Here is a 16,085-nt window from a genome sequence, read left to right as displayed (position 1 = left end):
CCCTGATTTTGAAAAATCCCTTAAGATAGGGGTTTTACTAGTGTACTCGGTCAGGGTGTGATAGATTACCTGTTTCACAACCACCTCAGTAACTAACAACTGCCAACTTCAGAGCTGTATTGTTCTACCAAAGCAAAACTATCATCAGAAGAGATTTTTCCCCGGCCCCACTGACACTTCTAAATTACCTATAAAATTGTCATAATGTATTAGTAGTTGGAGAATTCTGAGTGATTTTTGTTTATGGTCTTAAAATATATGGATGGAAAAAGAAATAGTTTTGGCTAAACAAGTTCAGAATTCTTGATGAAGCTGTTCCTTGGAGTCAAAGGGAGTGTGCTGCCATTGCCACTCAAGATTCTCCTTTGTAATCTCTAGCAGATAATCTATAAATCCCAATGACCTACAAGAGCAAGACAAGGACTGCAGGTGCTCAGGCACCATGATATCATTAGCAATAATCAATGCATGGCTGTGTTTTCTCACTAATACATGGATAGAGTACCAAATTATTGAGCAATGCTAGATCTCTCTTTTATCGAGCTCATTAGTCTTGGAAGAATTCATTAATCATTTAAGCTTAGAAGAAAAATGTAACCTAGGATTTGGCAGAACAATCAATGGGACATACATGAGGGAGTGTCTGTGTTCAAAGAGGAAGGTAAGAATAATTGCAAGTTTTAGCATTGGATTTAGCATAGGATAAGTGGACCTATCTGTATTTGGGGGTGAGAGGGAGGTCATACATGGAGCTACCAACACAAGTATACACAGAAAACAAATAACTCCAAAAATTATATGTGTGTGTATTTCTGTAACAATTTAAAGTTTTATTTTTTTTTCCAGTAACCCTAATCAGCATAGCTAACTTTCTAGCCTCATATCTAGTTGGTCAGCACATCCTGTCATGGCCACCACTAAATTATATCTTGTTTACTTCCTTCTTTTTATGCCTACTTCTGGAAACTTATTTCAAAGCCACCTGTATTTTCATCTGAACTGTTGTAATAACCTGCTGTCTGGCTTCTCTGTCATTTTCCCCAGTTCATCACTAACACTGACTTCCTTATTTAAAAGCAGTCCAGATCTCTTCATTGCCTACCCACAAAATCCAAACTTTTTAGCATGAATTTGAAAAATAATTACTATAATTTATTGAGAAACTTATATTGCTAGACATAAAACATGATTATCACTGGGTGCAGTGGTCCACGCCTGTAATCCCAGCACTTTGGGAGACCAAGGTGGGTGGATCACCTGAGGTTGGGAGTTCGAGACCAGCCTGACTAACATGGAGAAACTCCATCTCTACTAAAAATACAAAATTAGCCAGGCGTGGTGGTGCATGCCTGTAATCCCAGCTACTTGGGAGGCTGAGGCAGGAGAATCTCTTGAACCTGGGAGGTAGAGGTTGTGGTGAGCCGAGATCCCACCATTGCACTCCAGACTTGGCAAAAAGAGCAAAACTCCATTTCAAAATAAAATAAAATAAAACATGATTATCTCCAACTCCCAAACTGACCTTTGGAGATAGGGTATTGTTATGTCTTGCTTTGCAGGAGAAGACTTTGATACACAGAAAGGTTAACTGTCTTTCCAAGTTCAAGGAGCTGCTGTAAGAGACTAAACTAAAATTCAAAACACTTGCTGTGACTGCAGAGCTCAGGCGTTTCCCATTACACCATGGTTCTGTTTAAACCTGACCCATTTCACTTCTGTAGATTCAGTAAGTGCCACTCTCACCTTCTTGTACATCTTATACATATTTAGCTTTACCCATCCACCATGATTTCAATCTCTCACACTTTTTCCCATGTTCATCCTGTTGGTCATGCCTTTCCCTCTGTTGTTCCCTTGGTCTTTATTCATTTTCATTTAGATGACATCTACTAATCTATCCAGGTTCTGTTCAAATGTCTCGTCTTCTCTGAAGTCTCTTTTACCCTATTGAGTTTGCCCCCTGCCCATGCAATATTTCCAGAGCATGTGATACATACTTCTATGGCTGCACCAATCCCGTTTTTGTAGTTATTTTTCTGTGTATCCGTAAGTCACCATGACTGCTTGAAAACAGAGCACTTTTCTTCTTACTTTGTTATTTATGACACAGTGACTGTCTCATCAAACACGCTCATACATATTGAATGAGTGAATTCTCTACCCATCTCAAACCAATGCATTATGGCAATGGCACACACCATTAGTTTTTGTAAGTAACTTTTGAAAATTAAGCCAAAAGTATCTTCATGTTAATTTATAGTGCAATTTTGCACATGTTGGAATAGTTGAGAATTGGTTATTCTTAAGATTTATTTCCTGCCCAAACACCACAGCTCCATATTTCACAGTTTTTCAATATAACTTATCATCTTGGCTGTAAAGAATCCCTAAATTTTGGCCTTAGGTAGGACAGATATGTTTGATTGGACTTTCTCTGACTGATTAGGTTAACCTTACAACTGGACTTGTGGTTCTTGTTTAGTTTTCTTCTATTCTACACTTATGATAACTCTGTGTTTGGATATTTGTTTGTTTATTACAGATATTAAGCTTGTAAATTGAATGATTCTCTGTAATTTTTCAGACTCATCATCTCATGTGTCTTTCCACATACTGATGTAGCAACTATGAGTGCTTTTAAAGCTCTTGTATCTAAACCATAGCTCTGTTATGGTTAGCCTCTGCTTCATTCATTTAAAACCTATTTTGTGTATGCACTATTTGATGAACCACGTACTTTCCCTGTTCTTGAGAAACTCATAGTGTATTCTTTGGTTTCTGATCTAGCCTAGGACTCACATAGAACATTAATTTTGAAAAGTTCAAGGAGACCTCTTTGGAGATTATGCATTTGTTTTAGCTGTGCTATTAGTGAGTTTAATCATTTAATTTTGCTCAATCAAATTTCTTAAGGGTCTACTATGGGCCTGCAGAGGGGGCCAAGGGCTCAGAATAAATTGATGTAGTGGTTATAGATGCTGGGACTGGAATGAAACCTGTCTGTGACTCCTGGCTTCTCCCATACCTCATGAGTGATACCCTGCAAGTTACAGTATCTCTCCGAGTTTTCTTTTCGACATGTATAAAATGTAGATAATAGTTCCCTCATAGGTATGGGATGATTAAATGTGAAAATTAAAAGAAGCATACAACGTTATGTGATCTTTGATAAACGTGTAATTTTTGTTATTTAATTATTAATAGTTTTCAATAAATATTTGCCAAATAAATACATTTAAAAAATAAACACTGAAGTTATGTTATGACTTTTATGTATATCTCCATTCTTGAAGTTTTGACAGAGTTATAAAAATTGAACTCTGAATTTTGGCTAAATAAACTTCTATTAATTCGATGTGCATAAATCCTGAATTAAGGTTTCCTTTAGTACTATTACTATTCTTACTAATAATATCTTTTTATAGCATTTCTGTTTTAATATATATTTCTCATTGCCTCCTAAAATACTTAGAGCAATCCCTGTAAGGGCTGGTGTTATTTTTCTTTATAGATAAATAGACTAACACGTACAGGGATTAAGAATCTTGATCTACCCCATTTGGCTCATAAATGGCCAGCTCAGTCCTGGAACTCCCAGGTGTCCTACTCCTGTACTTCTTGCCTCTCTTCCCTAAATTTTGGTTAGTTGAAAAGTGGACAGTTATCTTCTGGAATCTTCTGTATGTAATGTAATATAGCTATAGTGTATTTATATAGAGTGGGATATATGGAGATGGAGCTACTGGCCTAAGGGTATGTATAGATACAAATGGGATGTGCATACATATTTTAAATGCATGCCAAGTGGAACATGGAAGTTCTTCATATTTATTCAAAGTGTGGTTTATTTGGAGATACACAACTATAAATGTCAGTCAATTTGCATTCAAATAAATTATTGTGTCCCTACTCCTTATTTTATTATTATTTTTTTTTTATGAAATGGAGTTTTGCTCTGTTGCCAGGCTGGAGTGCAATGGTGTGATCTCGGCTCACTGCAACCTCCACTTCCCAGGTGCAAGCAATTCTCCTACCTCAGCATCCTGAGTATCTGGGACTACAGGCATGCGCCACAACGCCTGGCTAATTTTTTTTTGTATTGCTACTCCTTAAATTTTTAATACAAATTCATCTGACCAATTCTTATCTCTTCAGACTCATACCTTGTCATTTGTTGTTCTTTTTTTTCGAAATCATCATATGATTTAGCTGCATAGAAGTATTCTGGTGAATACTTGTTTCATACTTCTTTCTTATTGTATTCACTCTACCAGTGTTCTTCCTGCCCCTTCTGCAACTCTTGTTTATCTTGGGAAATGCTGGATTATCTTTGAAAATAGCAAATGGTTGCCCCTTCTGTGATACCCTCTTTCAACTCTGTAGATTAAACATTTTCTGGAACTTATAACACTTTAGCTGTCCTATTACATTAAATAACATTGTTCTAAGTCATTCTGGCGTTCTTTAGCGCTAGTACAAAACCTGGTACAAATGTGAAATCAATTAATGTTTGAACTGGGCTAAAAAACTAGGATACATGTGTCTTTGGGAATTTGCTGAAGGAAAGGTAGAAGTCAAAAAAAAAATGAGCAACTTTCTAATTGATTGTTTTCTTTCAACTCCAAGTGTTCATTCAGTAAGCACATGTTCATGAACACCTATGAAGTCTCTTCTTCTCATGGAAATCTTACCCTCATGGAAAACATTTTCTAATGTAAAGAGAAATACAGTAAGATAAACATATAAAATATCTTACATGGTGATAAATGCTTTAGAGAAAGATAAAGCAGGAAGATAGGATATACAATACTGAGAGAAACTTGCAGTTTTAAATAGGATGGCAGGGAAGAATCTGCTGATTAGGTGATATTTGAGAAAGAGGGGAAGGAGATAAGGGATTGAGGTATTAGGATGTCTTAGGGAAGAGCATCCCAAACATAACAGAAAATGCAAACAACAAGAAAAATGAACATGTATGTCATGTTCAAAGAAGAGCTAGGAGGTCAGAGTGGCTGGCACACAGTGAATAATGGAGGAGAAAAAGAAGGCAAGTTCAGAAAAAATCATGTAACATCTTGTAAGTTAAAGGAATGATGGTTAATATGAGTAAGATGGGATGTGAATGGAAGGTTTTGAAAAAGGCATAATGTCATCTGACAATATTTTGAAAGAATAACTCTGGCTTCTATATTGAGAATAAAATGAGAAAGGATTACTATGGAAAGTTGAGGCGAGGAGCAAAGGAAAGAACAGGGAGATCAGTTATGAATCCATTGAAATAGTTTAGGCCAGAAATGGTGATGATTTGGTTTATGGTGGTAACAGTAGAGATAATGACAGGTGGTGGCTTGTGAATATATTTTGAAGATAAAGTTAACAGAATTTCCTAAGAGAGTGTGTGTGTGTGTCTGTATGTGTGTATGAAAAATATATATGAGTAAATATATAAGAAAATATTTTTTTCTTATATATTTACTCATATATTCTTATATATACTCATATATATTTAATTGGTTCACAGTTGTGCAGGCTGTACAGGAAGCATAACAGCTTCTGCTTCTGGGGAGGCCTCAGGAAATTTACAATCATAGCAGAAGACAAAGGGAAAACAAGCATGTATTACATGTCCAAAGCAGGAGCAAGAGAGAGAGTGGAGACGAACCACACACTTTTAAACAACCAGATCTCATGAGAACTCACTCACTATACAGTACCAAGAGAGGATGGTGCTCACCCATTCATGAGAACTCTGCCCCATGATCCAATCAACTTCCACTAGGCCCCACCCCCAATATTGGGGATTACAGTGAACATGAGATTTGTATGAGGACACAGATCCAAACCATATAAGCAGCCTTTAGTGACCTTGATGAGTAGTTTCCAAAGGTATTGGGAGTAAAGGCATAATTGAAAGAGGGATTTGGGTTAAGAGAGAATTAAGGAGAGAAATAGGAGGTAAGAACAAGTGTTAAAAAATGAACAAGTTTCACATTTGAGAACAAAGAAATGGAATTGAAACTGTGAGTGAGAAATATGGTCAAGAGAGGATGTTTTTAAGATGGGAAAATAATAGCATAGAATACACACAGGAATGACCCAGAAGAGAGCAAGAAATTAGTGATGCTGGAGAGAGTAGAACTAATTGCTGGAGCCAAGTCCTTGAGTAGGTGAGAGGGAATGGGATCTGCAGCACACAAGGTGTGGTCTGTTATCAGAACAAAGACTAGTGATCCACAGTGTTGGGCACCAATGCAGGCCTGTGGGAAGATATGTTGACAAGAGGCTAGGGAGCAACTGTTTACTGATTGCTTCAATTTTCTCAGATAAATGAGAAACAAGCTCATCAACTGAGAATGGGGAAGGAGGTGTTGGAGGTGTGAGGGAAGAGGAGAGAATAAAATAGTCATTCAGACTGGAGGGTCTCAAATGTTGCTGTGTACTAAAAATACCTCAGAGAGCATTTAAAACTTCCAAAGTCCAGATTGTAACCGGGACAACTTTACTCAGAATCTTGGGGTGATGCCTTGCTTTAGTACTTTTTAAAAATTCCCCAATATTTATGTAAATTTGAGATTGAGTAAGATTGCTGAGTCATGCTAGGAGCCAACCTGAAGCTAGCGGTCATGAATTCAACATGGGACTAGTCAGAGAGATTATGTGTTTTCCTCCGGAAGTTTCAATAGCATGAAAGTGAACAGTGAATGAGTGGAGAGTTGGTAGTAACCAGGGTTTAAGATTTATCAAGTTGGCACAAGATTTGAGAGGCAGCAGACAAATTTAAAGATATGTTCAAAAAAGTGTTTACGATACTCCATAGAGTTTATATTTGATCAGAAGAGAAATGATGATAGGAAGGGCATAAGGGATAGTGAAAAGCCCGTAGACTGAATGGATTGTAGGGTCTGGTAATATCAAAGTATTGTTGGAATGAGGTACTAGATGGAATCATCTGGAGATTTAGAAGGTGGAGGTCAGAAAGTGTGATGTTTAAAACTGAGTTTCTAACAAATTCTATCGTATGACCACAGAACCGAGTGGCCAAGGCAGGGTGAAGGACAAGGTCTCTGGAGTCAAAAAGTTCAGTGAATTACTAGGGCAAGATGGTGAGAGAATTGTTTTGAATACATACTTAAAGTACCAGAAGTTATGAAAAACATCATATGTTGGAAAGGGTAACTGTTAGGCAGGAGCTAAAATCTTCAGAGAGTGAGGGGATGATACCACTTCTCTCACTCCCTGAAGAAAATGAGAGTAACTCCTCATTTTCCTACTTTCACAAATACTGATTCCATCTTTAGACATTTTGAACAGTGCAACAACATGAATTTTCTTATACTTTATTCAATATACTTTCATGTGTAGCCAGGTACCAGCATTTTCTTTTTTACCCTATTTTATTCTGGTTATTAGTAATTCACTAGTTTCTAAAGCTAATTGTGTCATCATTGCTTTTTACACTTGAAGTATCCAGTCATTATTTGTGCAGAGCCAATTTTTCTTCTTGAAAGAATATATCTCTTAGCTAAAAGAATGGTCCAGAATGGTGATCAAATTATTCTCCATGGAGAATACCTTTTTGCTTCTCTAGCTCTCCCCTTTGACATTAGCCTTAATCTGATAGCAAAATCAGCAATCCTAAAACAAAAGGAAAAATAATGATGTTTCTGAAAAGAGAGAGTTAGAAAAATTACCAGCACATTGAATGTGTATTTCAAAAAATACCACATACTGAATATGTATTTCAGTCTCTTGGGTAACAAGTTTGTTGTTGTGATGGTTGTTTTTTGTTTTCCCTTTGGTAATGGCAGTGTATTCTGGGGAAAAAATGCAATATGTTGATTTTTTTAAAAGCCTATTCAATATTTCCAAAGTTAAAAATACCTGAAACCCTTAATCTACCACATGAAATTGTAAATGATCCCTAGTGGTGGAGTTCTCTGTGTTCCAAGTTCATCAGAGTCGACTGATGGATATTTTCAGATCATTCCTAAAGTTATAGCACATTTGAACAATGAGGATTTGAGGTATAGTGTACAAATGTTCATCTTTCTATGACTGAGATGGTAGAGCCTTTCAGCTGAGACTCGGTGAGATTTACTACCTCTATCTATATCAATCACCAAACATGCAAATCATCTTGACTCCCAGGAGAGCCATGGCTCATTCATTGAAATAGAATGGTTCTCTGTCACTTGGCTGGAACTCTCTTCTTTCACCTCCCATCTTTTACACAGACTATTTTACAAATGTGAACAAACTGATTTCTCTGCCATTCCAATTTTCTCATCTCTTCAAATTGATGTCTTTTCCAGCATGTCTTTACTGATTAAGCTAGATCATATTCCCACTCTATTAAATGTTACTGACCATTCTTACCCACTCATATTTATATATCAAGTTAAACATTTGTTCACATGTATGAAGTTTATTATAATCAGTCTGTGTTCTCTGCTTAAATTACCCTAGTTGATTTTTATATTAATTTCTTACATAATTCTTTTGCCAAACATGTATAACTTGGAGTTGGGATAGCCTAGTGTAGATCTTGAATCTTACTCTCTGCATCTTCTGCCACATTGTCCATTTATGATGCTTGTAATTAGTGTGTAGATTTGACGTTTTAAGTGAAATATTCCAGAGTAAGAGTTTTCCGTCAAGAGGGAGTTCGCAGTTGCGTTGAGAACAGATGCACATTTGAGTCACCTGAGTATTTTTTTTTAGTTTTATACAGCACATACATTCCTTATTTCTAGCCTACTTCCACAGACAAATCTGTTAAGGCTCAAGGGTCAAGTATCTCAAATCTGATAAAATTTTATGCTTAGATCAGGCACAGTGGCTCACACCTATAATTCCAGCACTTTGGGAGATCAAAGCAGGAGGGTCTCTTGAATTCAAGAGTTTGAGTCCAGTCTGGGCAACATAGCAGGACCTTGCTTGTCTCTACTAAAAATTAAAAAAAAATGGCATGGTGGTGCATGCCTGTAGTCCTCGTTACTCAGGAGACTGAGGCAGGAGAACCACTTGAGCCTGGAAGATTGAGGCTGCTGTGAGCTATGGTTGTGCCACTGCACTCCAGCCTGAGGGACAGAGTGAGACCCTGTCTCAAAAAAATTTTTTGCTTAGTCCCATACTGTAGGTGGAATGAGTCTGGCTTCTAATGGCCTGCCTTGATAAGAGGTTACGTGCACTCTCTCGCACATCATGCCATGTCCCTCAAAGGAGGACTCCTTATTAACATTGACACTAAATAATTGATAAGCTAATCATGGAGTTTAATATACCTGAAAAGGATACTAAAATGATCTAAAAATCTCCTGGGTTTTTTCTTTTCACAGACAAGGGTATTGAAACAGTCCTCTTTCAGACTCCTAAATGAATGCTTTTTCTATGATGCCATACTACTTTTAAAATAATTGTTTGCAGATAGCCAGCTATATGCAAAGAAATATATTAAGGCATTAAAAATGTTTGAAGATATGATTTATTCCTCAAGGCCCTTAACATCCAGTTGACAAGATAATGCAAACTACTCATGCCTCTCTTAACACTTCCTAGCAAGATGTCTATATTTAGTGATGGTCTGTATTGTGTTTTCTTCTCTTCTCCTTTCAGCCCTGTCTTCTTGTTTACCATCTGAGTGTGGTAAAAATGTAGATCCACCTTTCTTCCCAGTGCTGAAATAGGGCCTGGCTCCTAGTTGGCATTCACTGAAGTTAGGAGAAGGACTGAAGAGAAGCCTGCACTTTCTGCTTTTTGTATATGCTCTTCACTAATCCTGAAGTATCCTAACCCAACCCCTAATTATCTCCAGCTCTTTAAACTCTACCTATCTCTCTTTCACTTTGGCTTGCCTCACTGCTCAAACCCCTCTCCCATCACTGCTTTTGGGTTTGCAGCTACTTCCTGTCCCTGTTTTATCCTGTTGTATTTATGCATATGCATTTAGCATTTACTAAAATCTTACAATATACCAGTCCCTTAAATAAGAACTGAGGGATAAAGCAGATATCCCTCTAATTTGAGGGCACTTCCTTTTCTATTTTTTCTCCTTCACTAATCAGTGCCACCAAATATGATTAGGGAGCAAGGTATCTGTTTTCTCTTTCAGTTTCATTGTTCTAAAGACAACACGTTCAGTGTAGGTGCTGTGTATCTTTTGCCTGTTTAAGTTTACAGTTATTTTCCAGTGATGCTGCTTAACTCTTTGCTGATACCTATACTTTACATTAGGTCACCTGGGCAGCTTGCTATAATCATCTGTGAGAATGCTCCTCAGGAACTCACCAATGGGCCCTAGAATCAAAGCTTGACTTCATTCTTATAATTTCCTCATTTGTAATATGAGGATAATCATAGTACCTTCCTTATGGAGTTCTTTTGAGGATTAACTGAGTCATTGCATGTAAAGCACTTAAAATACAGGAAACGGTCAGTAAATATTATTATTCGTATGGCGTTCTTCAGTAGCCAAAATATAACACCACACTATTTGCATTCAGTACCTTTCTGTTGTGGAAGCTTCTCTTCAAACGAGGGTATGTATTTCATTTACTTTTAACATTTTGCTTTTGAGAGAGCTTGAGATATATTTCATAGTTGCCTGTGGGCAAAGAGAGGTACCAATAAATTGAATTCTGCATCTTGGATCATAAGGTAAGTGCTGAAATGCAATGATCTGACCACAGGATCAGAGCTTCTGCCACTGAACCTGAGTGCCATCAACTTTACTGGTTCTTTACTTAGATACTCTTGTCCAAAGGTCTTAAACATATCAGCAATACTATCATGCATCATTCTATTATTATTTTTTTAAATTTAAATAAAAAGCCTACAGCACCCAGTGTTCCCAGCCAGTCTGCCATTCAAGTACTAACCAGGCCCAATCCTGCTTAGCTTCTGAGATCAGATGAGACCAGTCGTGTTCAGGATGGTATGGCCATAGACTCATGAATCATTCTTAACTAGAGAGCAATACATTTTAGCTAGGAAAAATCCTGAATTCAACTATCATTACACATAATGTAAATATGTTTAACCATATTAAATAACTTCTCTAAATATGAAACACACATGCATATCATTTGGTCTGGATGGATCCTTGACTGCTATTTACTTTGCTGAAGTGTCCATCTCTCTATCCACATTTGAATTATTTAAATTACTTGCAGAGCCAAGGTGGCCCCCAGACTAAAATTTCCCCAATTGTCCTTCCACTGCTACTTGTTCATGTAGTAATTTTCTCCATCCTGTACACAGACATTGGAGTATTCTACTCCAAAGAGGCACTAGAATTTTTATCTCTTCCCCTTTCCCAGTCCTTCTGAGAACTCTCCCTCCATTGTTTAAAGCAGTGTTAAAATTATCGAAATGTTCATCATTGCCTCTTTCTACTTTCAGTATTCCTCTAGCAGTGCCACTAATCTAAAGCATATGTTCCTGATTTCCCTTCCCTCATGACTTATGATTTATAATGGATTAGCATGAGCCTAGGAACAATGTACTTATTCTTGCCCCAGACATATTTAGAGGTTTCCAATTTACAGTAACATAGGAGTTTGTCATGGGAGCAATTTGTCCATCTATTTTTATTATATTTTAGTCATAAATATCATATTATTCTGAATATAAATAAGAATCATAAAACAAATACAAGTATTCATTATTTTCTTGGTATTTATCTTATCCACTGAGTAGCTTTGACTATACTTAAAAAAATTTCTCCACTTATTTAACAGATTAAAATTTATAATTTGTAATTAATTAATTGGTAGTAATATAGTGAGCAAATGAAAGTATGTCACAAAAATCTTTCTGAAAATGTTTCTACAACATAAGTACAGACAACTCTGAGATTTCTGGAAGTTAGTACATGGATGGCATAACCAATATTATTGTCAATATTTTAAATTCACTTCAGGTAGGATAAAGGATTTTAAAATATTTTTCTTTGAATATTTAATATCACTAATAGGACCAAGAACATTAGAATGCATGTGTGTGACATAAGCTTAAAGTTCTAGAGCAGTACTATTAAATAGAATTTTCTGCAGCGATGCACATTTTCTATATCTACACTCTCCAAAATGGAAGCAACTAGCCACATGTGGCTATTGAGCACCAGAACAGTGGTTAGTGTAACTGACCTGATGTTGAATTTAAAATTGTCTATAAATTTTACTAATTTGATTAAATTATAAATTTAATTATAAATAATTACACGGGGCTATTTTCTACCATACTGGATGAACAGTAAAACTTTAGAGACTTCCAAGTTTCTCTTAAGATTGTAATTCACACAAGGCTGGGTTATCTTGTGGTCATTCTTAGGCCAATGTCACACTACAAAGCAACACAAATCTTACATTAAAACAACCACGTAAAATGACCTATAAGAATCTACCATAACACCCTGAAAAATAATTTTGATATTTATTGTTTTGCAAGAGTGTCAAAATATTTAAGATCCTTTCACACATCTTTCCCCTTGAAGACCTCTCACTATGCTTCTTCAGTGCTTTCTTCTTGTTTCTCCTCCAAACATTTTCCCTCAACTGACCTATACATCTCAGGCATCCTTCCCTTCTCTCATTCTCATCTCTTCTCTAGACCTTTTAAGATCTGTCACTTTATCCATTATCCTCACACATCAACAGGTCCCTGACCATGCACACTAAACACAAAATCCTCATCCCCAGAGAAGGGATTTGCTATCTGTTACAAGAATAAATATGTGTAAAGGCTAAATTGTGGGCTATATATTAGAATCATTTCTAGATGTCACCCTTTTTTCATCCTCTAGGCTAGATTATTTCTAATCTGAATTTCATGAAACCTCTAGAGTTTAAGAAAAAAGCTAATGCTTATTGAATGCTTTGAGTAGTAGCAGCACCTCAAGGCAATAACAACATCTCAAGGTCTCTTCCATCTCTTTGATCTGATGAAAAAATGAATAATAAATATAAACTGGGTATGATACAAACCAATGAGCAAATCACTTTTTAAGTGAAATTAATTAACAGGGGAAAAGATTTTAAAAGGATGCCCTTTATCTTCCCTGGATTGGGAGATAATCCTTTAGACTTTAGGTTGTGTTCATTTGGGATACAGTCAACAAATATTTGTTGAGCCTTGACTGAGTGTTAGGCACTGTTTTAAAATGATTTGATTTGTATTGGTAATAAAAAGATGATGGTCCTTGCCCATATGGAGCTTACAAATACTAAAGGAGGCAGAGAGAAAACAAGCAAATCTATAACCTAAATATAAAATTACCAATTGTGATCACTGTAATTAGAAATTGATGGGGTTGAATAATAGAGTAGCAGGATGAAAATGCCATACTAACACATGGCCATTAGAAACTAAGTCATCCTACATAACACATATGCATAGATATGTTCTTTATGGTTTTGTAGATTTGATGTTAGTGTAACTCACTCTTTTCTATATTATATATTACCATCCTTAAATAGTCTTTGGTAAACCACATCTGAATTTTTGATTAGCAAATGTGAAATAAAGACTTCAGCTTATTCTGTGTAGGTGCTGAATATCAATTAACAATTCAATATGAATAACATTTCCATCTTTACCTAATGAGCACATTTTTAAAAAATTTGTCCATTTTATGAAAATGAGTAGAAACTGAAAAATACAATGCTGATGATACTAAGAAAGGTAGACTCATGATATTATGTATATTGTATTAGCCTCAGGTGGCTCTAAATGCATTAGATATAAGCTGGTAGACAGTGGGCTACATAAGGAAGAAAAATAAAATCAAAGAAGACATAAAACTTGCTGACACTGCAACAACCTCAAAGTTGTGCTTAAAAGAGGAGATTTAATCGAGTATTTTTAAAAAACTAGATGCTAGGTCTTATACGATAGAAACTTGTTTCCAATCATGTGAGTCTATTAAAAATTTTCCCATTAAGAATTTATTTTAAAATTCTTAATTTGTGTAGAAATTACATGGAATATGTCTTATAGATTGTCTTTTACCCGAAAGTGTTATTTCTTCCCATTTTATACCTAATAAGGTTGAGTAAATGGAGGAACATAATATAACTAGAAAACTGCATAGATAAGATTAAAATGTACAATGTTTTGGCTTCAAAGTCTATGTTATTATTAGTTCATGACTTATTTATAAAAATATATTTATCAGTGATTTTAGTGGATTATCACAAAACTGGGTTCTTCCTTCACTCATATAGACAGAAATAAAGAGTGAAATTATAACATACAAGGGAATAATTTGAAATATGCTCATTGTTCTTGCTGTTGTCAAAAATGAGAATTTTATATTGTTTTCTCTTTAAAACACAATCTGCTTTCCTGCACAGAAAAATATATCCATTTTTCTTTAGAAATTTACTAAATATTTAATTTGCTAATCCCAAGGGAAGGATTATTTTCTTAGGATTAAGTGTAGTCAATTGGTATTACGATGTTGGGAAGTAAAGTGCAGAATTCTATTAAGGACTTAGTGATTTGGATTTGTCAGAAAAGAGCCACTCTCTGATGTAATTTGCATGGTGATGTGTATGCACAGTTCTGTTTTAGCTTGGAGACTTTATCTTTGAATTTTCACTGAGAAGATATTGGCTTATTCCTATTTTAGAATCTGGTTAGCCATTACCCTGGACACACATATATAGAAAGAGTAACTCCTCAGTACATGTGCTTTTGAAATATTGCCTATGATCAGTGCCTCCTTAGGGAAAGTGGGTTTTTTTGTTAAGAGTCTGAAAGTCTATTTAGGAAAGTTGTTTTCAAAGAGTGTCCTGAAGGTTACTTGGTATGACTTAACAGCAAAGTCAATTTAACAGTAGTTTGCCTTGCAGAATCCTGGATTTATCAGAGATTCAGTTCTCTATGCTGTGTGGGAAAATTATACTGGCTGATTTCAGGAGAAGTTACTGTGGGAACACATTTTGGCACATTTCTGCTGAAGCCAGAAACCTGGATGCTTTGTTCTTTGTGAGGTATCAAAAATAAAAATTCATGAAATTCTGACATCCTGCCTGTTCCCTTATCTGGGTTAGATGCTGTGGTAAACTTCTCTTTCAGTTGAAATATTTGAAAAGAAAAGCAATACACATGCACAGACTCACATTTACACACACACAGACACACACACACATACATACACACACACACATCTTTACTTGAATTGTCTCATTGAATCCTAATTACTGAACTCATATACTGCTTCTTCCCAAGGAACATAGAATATTACTCTTATTAAGATATGGCACACATATCTTCACTGATGACCTACCCTCTCAATTCTCTTTGCTGGTTTATTGGATTAAAATAGAGAAGCAGAAGTCTTACATAGGAGGAATATGTTGACAATTGGTGGGTTTTATTTTGATAATTTCACCAACTATATGAATTGACTTTGTCAGTCATTAAAGTAAGTGTGCTGAATGCCCTCTGTGTGTGCATCAGGACAAGTGGTCTAATCAAGTTCAACTGTTCTGTGTCTATTTGACTCAGCTTAATTAAAATTCAGCCCTGCTTTTGAGCAAGCCACAGTGGGCTGGCAGACCTTCAAAGAGCTATATTGCAGCAAACAATAAAAGTGATAAAGGCACACAATAGCAATCAATACAATACAAATGCCCCTGTTACTCACAAATCCAGTGGAAAGTGATTGCTTGAAACATTCTTGTCCACTTCTCATCATAAAATTAAAGTTTTTGCATCACTTCATTTGTAAGTTTGCCTACACTCTGGTTGTCAATGGGCTTGCTGTTGTTGTTTTTGTTGTTGTTACTACTAATGGAGTGAAAGAAAATGATAGTAAGATAAATCTGCTCAATACACATAAAATACTTTTTAAATTTTTACATCTTTTGTTTTATTTGTTACACATATGGGTAAAAACTTACTCGAAGGATTTTTACCTGTATGAGGAAAACAGCCATAATTCATCCTCCATTCATTTGTAGTGGACGGGGTATATTCTTGGTGATCATCCCTTTTTTTTTTTTCCAGTCCACTGTTTTTGGCTGGCTGCCACAGTCCCAGATTTTCTCACAAACTGCCATCTGGCATTCTTGCTGTCCCTC

General features: G+C 35.9%; 1 protein-coding gene and 1 pseudogene across 2 annotated transcripts in view; one reads left to right on the top strand and one right to left on the bottom strand.

Annotated features, from left to right (window-relative positions):
* The window catches only part of IL1RAPL1 (interleukin 1 receptor accessory protein like 1), a 1,316,763-nt gene that overhangs the window by 390,875 nt on the left and 909,803 nt on the right, over nucleotides 1–16,085 (top strand). The window lies entirely within an intron of this gene.
* On the bottom strand, nucleotides 10,829–10,947 carry LOC135270025 (5S ribosomal RNA; annotated as a pseudogene).

The sequence above is a fragment of the Aotus nancymaae genome, unplaced genomic scaffold (genome assembly GCF_030222135.1).
Source record: "Aotus nancymaae isolate 86718 unplaced genomic scaffold, 86718_ANA_hifiasm-v0.15.2.pri h1tg000058l, whole genome shotgun sequence".
NCBI classification, from domain to species: Eukaryota; Metazoa; Chordata; class Mammalia; order Primates; family Aotidae; genus Aotus; species Aotus nancymaae.
The sequence above is the reverse complement of the archived record's forward strand: the minus strand, read 5'-3'. Positions and strand labels throughout refer to the sequence as shown.